Source organism: Meriones unguiculatus, chromosome 18 (genome assembly GCF_030254825.1).
Source record: "Meriones unguiculatus strain TT.TT164.6M chromosome 18, Bangor_MerUng_6.1, whole genome shotgun sequence".
In the NCBI taxonomy this organism is placed as follows: domain Eukaryota; kingdom Metazoa; phylum Chordata; class Mammalia; order Rodentia; family Muridae; genus Meriones; species Meriones unguiculatus.
In genome coordinates this window covers 65,963,426-65,976,734 of record NC_083365.1, presented here as the reverse complement: position 1 = coordinate 65,976,734, position 13,309 = coordinate 65,963,426, and the positions used below count along the sequence as shown (strand labels likewise).

At 47.5% G+C, this 13,309-nt stretch overlaps 1 pseudogene; it reads right to left on the bottom strand.

Moving 5' to 3' along the window:
* Positions 1–361: 361 nt before the first annotated feature.
* Positions 362–11,314, bottom strand: LOC110546422 (small ribosomal subunit protein eS1-like; annotated as a pseudogene).
* Between the last annotated feature and the right edge of the window lie 1,995 nt (positions 11,315–13,309).

Genomic DNA, 13,309 nt, shown 5'->3' with positions numbered 1-13,309 from the left:
CCGAGCTCCCTCTACAAGCCCTTGCCACCCAGTCCACATACTGGGACAGAGCTGGGTTCCTCTTCAAGAGCAGAATGAGCTTCTTGACCACTGAGCAGCTCGCCACCCCCATATTTTTTACTCTAGAAATTTCTCAAGCCTTTCCCTACCCATCCTTCATTTCTTTCTTCTTTTATTCTTTTTACTTTCTACTTCTGCCTTTATTTTATTAGAATATAGGACTTCTAAAAATCAATTTATTCAGTTTACATCCCGATCGCAGCCCCCTCCTTCCTCTTCTCATCCTCTTTCCCCTTTCTCTCCCTTCCCTTCTCCTCAGAAAAGGATCCCCCTCCCTTAAGTCCCACCCCAGCCCATCCAGTCATACCAGGAAGTAGTACACCCTCTTCTCTTGAGGCCTGACAATGCAGCCCAGCTAGGGGAAAATGATTCAAAAGCAGGCAACTGAGTCCATGTCAGATATGGCTCATGCTCCCCTTGTTGCTAGGAGACCCACACAAGGATGAGTTGTCCATCAGTTACATATGTGTCCAATCCATGCATGCGCTTTAGTTGGTGCTTCAGTCTCTGTAAGCCCCTATGGGCCTAGTTTAGTTGAATCTGTTGGTCTTCTTGAGGGCTTCTTGTCCCCTCCAGGACCTTTTATCCTTCTCCACGCTCCTCCACAAGATTCCCCTGGGTCCACCTAATGTTTGGTTGTGGGTCTCCGCATCTGTTTCATTCCACAGCTGGGTGGAATGAAAGGAAAGGGGACAGTCATGCCCTGTCTGCAAGCATAGCAGAGTATCATTAACAGTGTCAGGGACTAGCTTTCTGCTCTGGGGCGGGTCTCGGGTTGGGCCAGTCATTTATTGGCCATTCCCTCAATCTCTGCTCCATCTTTATCCCTGCACATCCTGTTGGGAGGGTAGATTTTGGACCGAAGGTGTTGTTGGGGGGTTGGTGTCCCCCTCACTTCACTGGAAGACCAACCTGGCTAGGAGGTGGCCGCTTCAGTCTCCATGTCCCCTGCAACTGAGAGTTTCAGCTAGAGTTCTCCCAGGAGCCTACTCTGTCATAGGTCTCCCGCTTATCTCACAGATGCTCTCCCTCCTCCCGGTTTCCATTCTCCTTCCCTATCCTCTTGCCTCCCATCCCCGCTCTCCCCACATCTGACTCCCATCCTCATTCCCTTTCCCACACCCTCTCTCACGAAGCTCCCTCTCTTCATCCACTGTCAACATCTATTCTATTTCCCCTTTTGAGTGGGATTCAAGATTCAAGTATCCTCCCTTGAGCCCTTCTTGTTACTTTGCTTTTTTTGGGTCTGTGGATTGTGGTATGGTTATCCTGTATTATATGACTATCCACTTATAAGTAAATATTATGTGTGTCTTTCTGTTTCTGGGTTACCTCATTCGGGATGATCTTTTTTAGTTCCATCCATTTGCCTGTGAATTGCATGATTTCCTTGTTTCTAAAAGCTGAGTAGTATTCTATTGTGTTAATGTACCACAATTTTTCTATTCATTCTTTAGTTGAGGGGCATCTGGGTTGATTCCAGATTCTGGCTAAATCAAATAAAGGTGCCATGAACATAGTTAAGCAAGTGTCATTGTAATATGGAGGAGCATCTTTTGGGTATATGTCCAGGAGTGGTATAGCTGGATCTTGAGGTAGAACTATTCCCATTTTCTGAGAAAGCACCAGATTTCCAGAGTGGTTTTACAAGTTTACACTCCCACCAGCATGAGTTTTTGTTTGTTTGTTTGTTTTTGTTTTTTTGTTTTGTTTTGTTTTTTAATCTCAGCTATTCTGACAGGTGCAAAATGGATTCTCAAAGTCATTTTTATTTGCATTTCCCTGATTACTAAGGAGGCTGAACATCTATTTAAGTGCTTCTCAGCCATTAGAGTTTCCTCTGTTGAAAATTTTGTTTAGCTCTGTAGCCCATTTTTTAAATTGGATTATTTGGTTTGTTGGTCTTTAATTTCTTGAGTTCTTTATATATTTCAGATATTAGTCCTCTATTGGATATAGGGTTAGTGAAGATCTTTTCAAAATCTGTAGGCTGCCAGTTTGTTCTATTGACAGTATCCTTTGTCTTATGGTAGCTTTTCAGTTTCATGAGGTCCCATTTATTAATTGTTGATCTTAGAGCCTGTGCTGTTGGTGTTCAGGAAGTTGTCTCCTATGCCAATGAATTCCAGGCTCTTCCCCACTTTTTCTTCTAATACATTTAGTGTATCCAGTTTTATGTTGAGGTCTTTGATCTACTTCTACTTGAGTTTTGTGCAAGGTGATAAACATTGATCTATTCGCATTCTTCTGCATGCAGACATCCAGTTAGACCAGCACCATTTGCTGAAGATGCTTTCTTTCTTCCCTTGTATGGTTTTGGCATCTTTGTAAAAAAAAAAAAAACAGGTGTCATAGGTGTGTGGGTTTATTTCTGGGTCTTCTATTTGATTTCATTGATCAACCAGTCTGTTTCTATGCCAGTTCCATGCAGTTTTTATTACTATTGCTCTGTTGTACAGCTTGAAGTAAGGGATGGTGATACCTCCAGAAGTTCTTTATTGTATGGAATCGTTTTAGCCATCCTGGGTCTTTTATTTTTCCATATGAAGTTGAGAATTTCTCTTTGAAGGTCTGTAAAGAACTGTATTGGAATTTTGATGGGAACTGCATTGAATCTGTAGATTGCTTTTGGTAAGATGGCCATTTTTACTATGTTAATCCTACTGATCTATGAGCATGGGAGATCTTTCCATCCTCTTCTTCAATTTCATTCTTCAAGAACTTGAAGTCTTTCAATTGCTTGGTTAGAGTTACATCAAGATATTTTATATTATTTGTGGCTATTGTGAAGGGTGTCATTTCTCTAATTTCTTTCTCAGACTGTTTATGGGTTGTATAAAGGAGGGCTACTGGTTTTTTCATTAGATGCTAAAAAATCATTTGATAAAATTCAACACCTCTTCATGTCAAAAGTCTTGGAGAGATCAGGGATACAAGGCCATTACCTAAACACAATAAAGGCAATATACAGCAAGCCAATAGTCAGCTCAAATTAAGTGGAGAGAACCTTAAAGCACTCCCACTAAAATCAGGGACAAGACAAGGCTGCTCATTATCTCTGTATCTGTCAATATAGTACTTGAAGTTCTAGCTAGAGCAATAAGAAAAGTAAAGGATATTGAGGGGATACAGATTGGAAAGAAAGAAGTCAAACTATTGCAGATGATATGATAATATACATAAGTGACCCCAAAATTCTACCAGAGAATTCTACCTACAGCTGAGAAACACCTTCAGCAAAGTAGCTGGATGCAAAATCAATTCTTCTATTCTTTTTCCATATCTCCCTTCAATCCCTTCTTTCCTCCCTCCCTCCTTCCATCCCTTCTTCTCTCCCTCCCTTTCTTTTTTTCCGTTTTCCACCCATGGTGCCTTACATAGTCCAAACTGGGTCTCCCTATATAGTTAAAGATGACCTTTCACTCCGTTTTCTCCCGCTTCCACCTCCCCAGTGCTGGATTACAGACATGCACCACCACACCCAGTTTTTACTGTGCTGGGGTTGAAGCTCTGGGCTTCTTGCATGCTAGACAAGCAGTCTACCAGCTGAGTTACACCCCAGCCTTTGGTTTTGCATTTTTTTTGGGTTTTTTTATTTTCTCTATTTGTTTGTTTTGTTTTTCTGCCAGGTTGTGTATGCTTTTTCTTCTTGCCTCATGGGATCTCATTATATGTTACAACATTAATCTGTTGGTCCATTACACATGTTTTAAATTTCTCCCCTGGTCAGGTCTTTTAACTTTGTTTATCGTGTTTTGGACCATGCAGAAGCATTTATTTTTATGTAATCGAGCCTGTTGAGGTTTTCTTTGCTAGCTTCTGGATTTCATGTCCTGCTTAGGAATGCTGCCTCTCCTCCAAGATCATGAAAATATTCTCCTGTCTTTTCATCTAGTGGTTTTATAGCTTTGTTTTTTCCCCTTTGCAGCCTCTAGCCATCTGAAATGTGTTTGGCAAGCAATTCCCCCCTCCTTAGGAAACCCCGTCCCGCACTGACATACACAGACTGATGCAGCAGGCACGCCTGCCCCACACTCCCTCCCATTCTTCCTCCCTTACAGTCATTCCACAAGTATGCTGGGAGCCATTGCCATGCGTGCACATTGATTACCCAGCAGGAGGGACCATGACCCTGTCCTTGGACACAGGAGGACTGATGCAGGAAACACTGCAAGTGATGAAACACAGAAAATGCAATTTCAGGTAATACGGGGGTGGGGGGAGATAAAGTGGGGTACAGCATGCAGCAGTAGCAAGAAGGATGAGAGTTAGCTTTAATTGTTAACCAGGGATAATTAGATTTCATTGTCAATCTATACTCACCTGGGAAGAGACTCTCAGTGAGGGACTGTCTGCATCAGGTCGGCCTATGGGCATGTTTATGGGAGATTGCTTTGATGATGTTAACTGAAGTAGGAAGACCCAGCCTAAAAATGCGTAGCATCATTCCCTGGATTTTTGGGTCCCAGATTGGAGAGAGAGAGAGAGAGAGAGAGAGAGAGAGAGAGAGAGAGAGAGTGGTTGGAGCGTAAGCATGTATTCCCTGTTCGTGACTGTGGATACCACCAAACTGCTTCATGTCCCTGCTGTCCCAACTTCCTCACAGTCGAGGACTAAGCTAGAATCACAAATTAAAATATACCCTTTCTTCCTTAAGCTGCTATTGTCAGAGTATTTTATCAGCCTAACAGAAATGAAACTAGGACAAGAGGTGTGTTATATGTGTGTGTACATGTCCATGTATGTGCTGTGTATGTGTGCGTGTGTGTGTGTGTGTGTGTGTGTGTGTGTGTACACAGGTCCCTGTGTTGTGCTGGTGTGCTTACTTGGGGAAGTTTAAGACCAATCTTGGTATTGTTTCTCAGACACTAACCTTGTTTTTGAGATTGAGCCTTGCACTGGTCAGGATTCTGCTAGGCTGGCTGGCTAGTCCCAACAATCAACCTGTCTTTCCTCACCGAAACTGGGATCATAGACATGTCTCTGTGGGGACATACCTGATCGTTGTTGCTGTTGCTGTTGTTGTTGGTGGTGGTGTTGAGATAGGATCTCCAGTAGCCCAGGCCAGCTTTGAACTCTGTATGTAAAGGAGGAGGGTCTTAAACTTCTCATCCTCCTGCATCTACCTCACAGACACTGCAGTGACAGGCATGTGCCACCATACCTTGTTCTGCAGTGCTGAGGGTTGAACCCAAGGCCTCAAGCATGCTCTCAACTAAGCCTCAAGGCAGGAGCTCAATTGATTGAACTTCAACAGCTTTCACCCCAGCTTTTCTACATGGGCCCTAGGGATCAAACTCGGGTCCTTGTGCTTGTACAGCAAGCACACTACCAACTGAGTGAGCCCCACCCCCACCCCCGGGTCCAGCAATGATGCTCTAGGTAAGGGGATCAGGAATGAAAGGTTTCTCTGGTGGCTTAAAGCAGGCACACTTACAAAGTGGAGTATTGTCTGCATAGATGCTGGGGGTGGGAGGGCAGGACACATGGACAAAGGATGTAAAAGGGATCCTACTGGGTCAGGTCAAGAAGCAATAGGGGACATATGGCATGGTGCCTTGGCTGTGAGAGTGCTTGGGTGGTGTGCACAAAGCCCGGAGTTCCATCCCCAGGAGTAGCTGTGCTACCTGTAATCCCAGCATCCTAGGGGTGGAGACAGGTGGTTCAGAGTTTCCCTTGGCTATCCAGTCTTTAAGGCCAGCATAGGATACCAAAACGTTTTGGATGATATTTGGAGACTTTGATGATGAGGGTTTTGGGTTTTTTTTTTTTTTTTACAATGTAAGTGTGTATGTGTGTGTGTGTTCCATGATGAACATGATCAGAGGATAGCTTTCAGGAATCAGTTCTCTCTTTCCACCAACTGAGTCTAAGATCAAACTCAGGTCATCAGGCTTGGCAACATTTATCTGTTAAAAGGTTCTCACTGGTTTACCCATTAGCTCACACCTCTCACTCTCAGTCCTGGGTGTCAGCTGCCCCCATGTACAATGATATAGCACATGGTATACAAGAGACCCCTGAGGATCACTTGAGAGTGGCCATGTTGACTCCAGCCCCAAGCTCTGCCCTCGTCTCACACCAAGCCTCTACCCACCACCAGCACTGGCTTCTCCAGAGCCTACTGGAGCCTCTTTCACTGACCTTTCTGCTCCTCTTCCTTAGACACACAGGGCCTTTCTCTGTCCCTAAACACGTGACTGTCTTGTGCACTGAGCAGCTAAAGAGTCCAACCCTTAACTGTCCATGCTCAGAGGACAAACTCAAGTCATCCTGGACCTCAGGCTCCACCTGGATTCTCCTAGCCATTCTCAAAATGTCAGCACAATGTCAGTAAATGTCAGTAAAGCATTTGACTTAGTCATGAGGATCTGAGCTTGACACCTCCACCCCCTGGAACCCATATAAAACAAGATGCAACAGAAAATGGTGTGAGAGTGTAAGGCCAATGCAGGTGTGAGAGCACACGATTGTAAGCCCAGTGCTGAGGTGATGAAGACAAGGGGATCCCCAAAGGCCACTGGCTGGCCAGCTTAGCCTGCTTGGCTAGTTCCAGACCAGTGAGAGACGCAGTGTGACAAAAGAAGGTGGGTGTAGCTAAGGAGTAACAGCCAATGTCTTTCTCTAGTGTTTGTGCACACGTGTGCGCACACACACAAACACACGTGGGAGGAGACGGGAACAATGAGTCCAGGATAACCCAGTGAACAGTCCCATACACAGTGGGCAGAATGACAGGTCCCACAGAAAGAGGCTAAAGAACAAGGAACTCTGGAACCTGGGGACATGACGACTTTTAAGAAAATGAAAGCCACACACAGGAGGGGTCAGCAATGTCACACGCGGGGAGATGAGCTCCGGCAAACCCAGCCTTTCACTTCAGTCTCTGTGTCCTACTCTTCGCCTAGAGCATCATCCTGACAGTTTCTGTCACCATCTGGGCCACCAGCCCTGCACATCCCTGCCCTGCCTGGGGCTCAGGGGTTAGCATGGATCTCCAAGCTCTGGGGACTGAACTTGTTACTCTTCTGTGGCTGAGATAAAACGTGTGGCCACGGAACAAGTTTATTTGGGCTGATCTCAGAGCTTCATGCTTGTATAGCAAGCATTTCACTCACAGAACCACCTGCCTACTCTCAACACCAGGATTTTATACCCACTTGACAGATGAGAAAGCCAGACACGTCTGAGTGATGCTGGGGATGAGCAAGGCTGTGGGTGAGTGATGGGGGTGAGGTTAGGCCTCCCAGACTTGCTGTATTAGTCGCTTTTCTCATTGCTGTGATTAGCTACCTAATGAAAGCAGCCTCAGGGAGGAAGGGTTTGGGGCTGGTTGGTCTTTGTCAACTTGACACAAATATAAACAAATCCAGGAAGAGGGAATCTCGGTTGAAAACTTGTCACCATCAGATTGGCCTGAAGGCAGGTTCTGTGGGGGCATTTTCTTGACCAACGGTTGATATAGGAGGGTCTACCACAGTGGGGCTGGTGCCATCCCTGTACAGGTGGTCCTGGATGGTATAAGACAGCAGGCTGAACAAGCCAGTAAGCAGCTTTTCTCTATGCCCTCTGCTTCTGGTTCCTTGAGTTTCTGCCCCCACTTCATTTCATGGTGGACTGCAACCTGTGATATAAAATAAACCCTCTACTCCCCAAGTTGCTTTTGTTCGTGACCTTCATCACAGCAACAGAAACTTGACTAGGACAGGTTTATTCTGACTCACAGTTCAAGGGATACAGTCTATCATGTCTGGGAAGTCCTGGCAGCAGAAACGGTGAGGTGGCTGGCCACATTGCTCCTACAGACAGGGAGCAGAGAGTGATGAATGCTGGTACTCAGCTCATGAGCTCTTTCTTTAACCTGGTACCCCAGTCCGTGGAATGATGGTGCCCACAGTTAAGATGGGATACCTCAATAAACCTGATCTAGACACTCTATCATGGACACATCCAGAAGTGTGTTTCCACAGTGACTCTAGATCCTGTCAAGATGACAATGAACATTAGCTGTCACTTCTAAGTTGCCCTATTGTATACTCCATGACACCCCTGAGTATTAGAAAACCCAGTGATAGGAGGGGGACCCTCCGTATAAGTGGCCCATGGTAGTAAGACTTGATTCTCAGCTGTCTGGCTGTCCCCTAAGCCACCTCCGAAGCTGGCACAACTCAAGCAAAGCTGCACTGTGAACTCAGCTGCCAATGCCCTGTTTGACATGGCACACCTCTGTGATTGCTTTGAGGTGGTATATTTGTACTGGCAGAGGCAGGGGTCACTCGTGCCTGGCAGAGCTGCCCACAGTCTCTTTCATCAAAAGTGAAGCAAGACTCTGCCCAACTAGTCCCAGAGATAGGAAGGCCACCAGAGCTGTGAGACACCCGCCTGGCCCTGCCGCGTGTGTGCTGACTTGGCTTCCTGGTCTACCAATGCCACCCATGGCCTGGGTCCTCAGAACACTGGCGAGAATGGGCCCTGCCTTCTGTCTTGCTTTCCAGTTGGGGTTCACATGGGTAGGGGGCAGGGCTGAAGCTATCCTTGGACTCGCCCCTCCCTTCTGCAAACCCTTGACACTGAGGTCATCATTGCAAACACTTCATCTTAGGACTAGACAAGTCTTTGGTCACAAGTTATAATTCCTGCATCAGTCGTTTATACCATTCCCAGCTCACACCCTCTGTGGAGCAGGAGGGAGCCTGCAAACCCGCTTACACATAATACAGTACGGCGCAACTTGAGCTTGAGCATGTCCAACCTGCTGCGGACCCGGCCCAGGATAGCCTTCAATGCAGCCCGACAGAGCTGTAAACTCAGTCCAAACATTCCGAGACTTTTTGTGTGAAAGTTTTTAAAAATTTCATGTGTGGGCATGTTTTTACCTACATTAATGTCTATGCGTGTGTGTGTGGGGGGGGGGTACCTGCAGAGGCCAGAAGAGGTCACCTGGAACTGGAGTTACAGAGGTTCTGAGCCACCGTGTGGACACTAGGAGTTGAACCCAGTAAGAGCAGCCAGTGCTCTTAACTGCCGAGCCATCTCTCTAGCCTCCTTTTGTAGTTTTTCAAACAAAACAATTATTCTTTTTTTGCGTGTTTATTGTGTGTGTGTGGGGGGTGGTGGTAAGAAACAACCTTCAGTAGTAGAGTCTCCTTCCACCACGTGGGTCCCCAGGGTCTCACCCAGGTTGTCAGACTTGGTGGCAGCTGCTTTTCCCTGTGAGTCATCTCGCCAGGACTGACTGGATATATTCGTAACTTGATTGCGAGGTTCTCAGATGTGAACTTTGCAGATGACAACATCAAATCTCAATGTTGTCTTCAAAATTGTGCTTGAGACCATCCCCACCCAGTTACTACTGCTAAAAAAGAAAGGAAGAAGGGAAGGGGAGGGGAGGAAGGGAGGGGAGGGGAAGGGGAGGGGAAGGGAGGGGAAGAAGGGGAGGGGAGGGGAGAGGAAGGAGGGGAGAGGAGGGGAGGGGAGGGGAGGGGGAGGGGGAGGGGAAGGATTGCAGTAATACGAACCTTCTGCATAACTGCAGTAGGCTTATGAGTCTGTAAGGTCACCTTCATAGCTATCCGCCTCTACACGTGGCTTGACGGCAGTATGCTGGACACCCTTGTAAGATATAAGCCAGTCTCCAAGACTTTGAGACACAGTCCACATGTCCTTCTTCCCTGATAAAAAGCAGACGTGTCCCCATAAATTCCCTCTTCAAAGCTGCTGCTACCCGCTGCCCTCAGGTGCACACCTGATTCCTTTCCCTCGCTACACCATCACCAATGCAAGTGACCCCGGCTGATCTTGGACACTAAGTAGGGTCACGTTTGATTAGGAGATCTGGTTGGGGGGGCTCAGTCTCTCCTCTATTAGCCTCTGATGCTCCTCTCCTCATGGCCAGTGTTATGTTGATAATGGCGATGCATGTGAATACACATGTGTGGGTTTTCGCGAGACCAGGCCATAGCTTAACCTCTGCTGTCCTCCTTGACCACTCCCGTGTAATCTTTTTTCTTTTTCTCTTTTTGTGTGTATGTGTGTCCATGTATGTTCCTGTGGGTGTGGCGTGTGTGTCTGTGTATAGGTTCAAGGTTGACACTGAGTATCTTCTTCAATTGCTCTCTACTTTATTGTTTTTTATCATTACCAATAGGAACCAATAGGAATTTGTCACTATTAAAATCTGGATTTTTAATGGATTCTTGGACTGGTGGTTCATATCCATCGGCTCGTTCGACTTTAGCTCCTGTCTCCTCACCCGTTGTTTTTCCAGAACTACCACCTTCACTATGGAGCTCCATTAGCTTTCCTAATTCAAACTTTGGGGTTTTTCAGCTTTTTTACTTTTCTTATGACGACACCATGAAGAGAATACATGCATTGGCAAGCCTTTTCTATGCCTTTCCCAGCACTATGGAATCAACCTATTTTTTTTATTAATTACAATTTATTCACTTTGTATCCCCCCTGTAGCACCCTCCCTCCTCCCCTCCCAATACTACCCTCCCTCTGCCTTCTCCATCCATTCCCCTTTCCCAGTCCACTGATAGAGGAGGTCTTCCTCCCCTTCCTTCTGATCCTAGTCTATCAGGTCTCATCAGGACTGGCTGCATTGTCTTCCTCTGTGGCCTGGTAAGGCTGCTCCCCCCTTAGTGGGAGGTGATCAAAGAGCAGGCCAATCAGTTCATGTCAGAGACAGGCTGGAATCAACTTATTAACCACTTTCTTCAAGTCATTTGTCACTACTTCCTGGTTCATGATTTCCATCATCTTTTCCTGGATTTGGTAGGTCTGCTGGTGCTGTGCGTAGGATGTCTTGATTGTTGTATTTTTTTAGTGAAACAAATTCAGAAAAGACAGAACAAATAACCATCAGTCATCTTGACATCAACATGAGCTTCAGTCATGGCCTGCCACTTTTTGACCATGGACCACATTGTGTCCCGGATAAGATCCATGCTGTGGAAGTTGGTCAGGCAGCTTTTGCCCTGGACATCCTCAGCAATTAGCTTGAATTTTCTAAATGAACCTTTGACATTCTGTAGATCAGCAAGGCTCACTTCAAACACATGACCCTTGAGGACATCAGTTGCAATTTTGGTTCCTTGAGGTCTTGTGACCATTGTTTTCCAGTGTTTCTAATATTGAGCATAGCCGGAGCTTTTACATACCAGTCTTTCTCAGAAAATGGATCGACCACTTTCCTCACGGCTCCCTTCTTGCCGCCTTTTGTCAGGTGCTTGTTCTTGCTGACCACCATGATGCTACTCAGAGAGTCCAAAGCTCTGCTTCAGTTTTTAAGATTCATTATGTTTATATGCATAAGCGTTTTCCCTGAATATATGTCTGTGCAACATGAACATCTCTGGAGCCAGCAGAAGCTAGCTCTCCAGAAGAGAACATCTGATACTTTGGACCAGGAGTTACAGAGTGTTGTAAGCCACCATGTGGGGTCCAGAAAGCACACGGGAGCCCTCTGCAAGAACAGCAAGTGCTTTTAGACACTCGGCCATCTCTCCAGTCCTCCACCTTTCTGAGACAGGGTTGCCTACTAAGCCCGGAGATCACTGGTTCAGCCAGACTGACTGCTCAGCAAGCCCCGGGGATCAGTGTGTCTCCACCCCGATGTCACCACCAGCACTGCGGTTACATGTTCCATAACTCACTTCTATGCCTTTTCTATGCCTTTCCCAGCACTATGGAATCAACCTATTTTTTTTATTAATTACAATTTATTCACTTTGTATCCCCCCTGTAGCACCCTCCCTTCTCCCCTCCCAATCCTACCCTCCCTCTGCCTTCTCCATCCATGCCCCTTTCCCAGTCCACTGATAGGGGATGTCCTCCTCCCCTTCCTTCTGATCCTAGCCTATCAGGTCTCATCAGGACTGGCTGCATTGTCTTCCTCTGTGGCCTGGTAAGGGGTGGAGTGGGGTACTGGAGACTAGGTCTCACTGTGTAGCCCTAGCTGGCCTGGAACTCACTTTGTAGACAGGCTGACTTTGAACTCACAGAGACCCACCTGTTCTTGGCTCCTGCGTGGTGGAATTAAAGTCATGTGCCACTTTGCTAAGATCACAACGGGGTGCTGGGGAATCGACCCATACTCTGCTTCTCGTGCTTGTAGGGCAGCCATGTCACTCAGCCCCATCTATTTTTGTTTTCTAAACAGCATCTCTCATTGAACCCGGAGTTTGCTGATTTGGTGAGGCTGGCTGGCTTCAGGCTCCAGAGATCCTCCTGTCTCTGCCTCTTCAGTACTGCAATTACAGGTGCTAGCTGCCATGCTCAGCTTTTATGTGGGTGCCAGGATGTGTTCCTTCCCCCACATACCCTCGCTCTGCCTGTAACAGAGCCAAGGCCAGCCCCAGGTGTGCCGCAGGAGAAGCGGCCAGAGCCCTTTGCAATCTGCCACTAGGCCTGTGGTCTGTGCATGCAAAGCTGCTGAGCTGCACCTGGGGGGGGGGGGGTGGAAGAGAATGGTTGCAGGAATTTGAGTCCCAGGAAAGTACAAGCTTAGCGGTCAGAACTGCACCCTCTCAGAGTCTGTGCCTATTTAGCCCCTGAGACACTTCCCTTCCTTAGGCGTAACAGGGTAAGCTCGTAAAAGGCCTACGAGTCCTGCTGGGCATCAAAGAGCTCTAAAAGGGGCATGCGATGAGTTCAGAGTAAAGGAATCAGCAGCATATGGATCAAATTCTCTGCTGGAGATGCGTCCGCCAGGGACGACGGCTTCACAGCACTGGAGGGGCGGGTGGAACACAGCCTGAGTCACAGGCAGCCCCCAAAGCCAACAAGGCCCCTCAGTGAGCTCCATTACCCTGAGTGGTCTTTCTGCTGTGGGGCAATCAGATGAGCTGGCCTTCCAGCCAGCCAGCCAGCTGCCAGGCCCTTTGAGGTCACAGAGCCAGGCCAACTCCATCCAAATGCTCCTGCGCTCCCTGCCAGTGCTGCCCATTCCCGGTCCTGTAAGCCACTGCACACACTGTCCCCATCCCTGCCGAAGCACCGAGGCGAGGAGGGAGGGGCCAGGCCCCCTTCCCGGCAGCCCCTCGCACAGTGTCATCCCTCATGTGGCTGGGCGCCTCCCTCCTGCTGCTCCTGGCCCAGCTCTCTGATGAACGAGGGTGCAGTTTCATCTTCCCCAGCTGCTCCTCTGAAGTTGCCTTCCTGCTCAGGGTCCCTAGCTGCCCACAGGAACCCTCCCCTCCCCAACAGCAGACACCGTTGGCCTCCCTCCCAGGACTGACAGAGG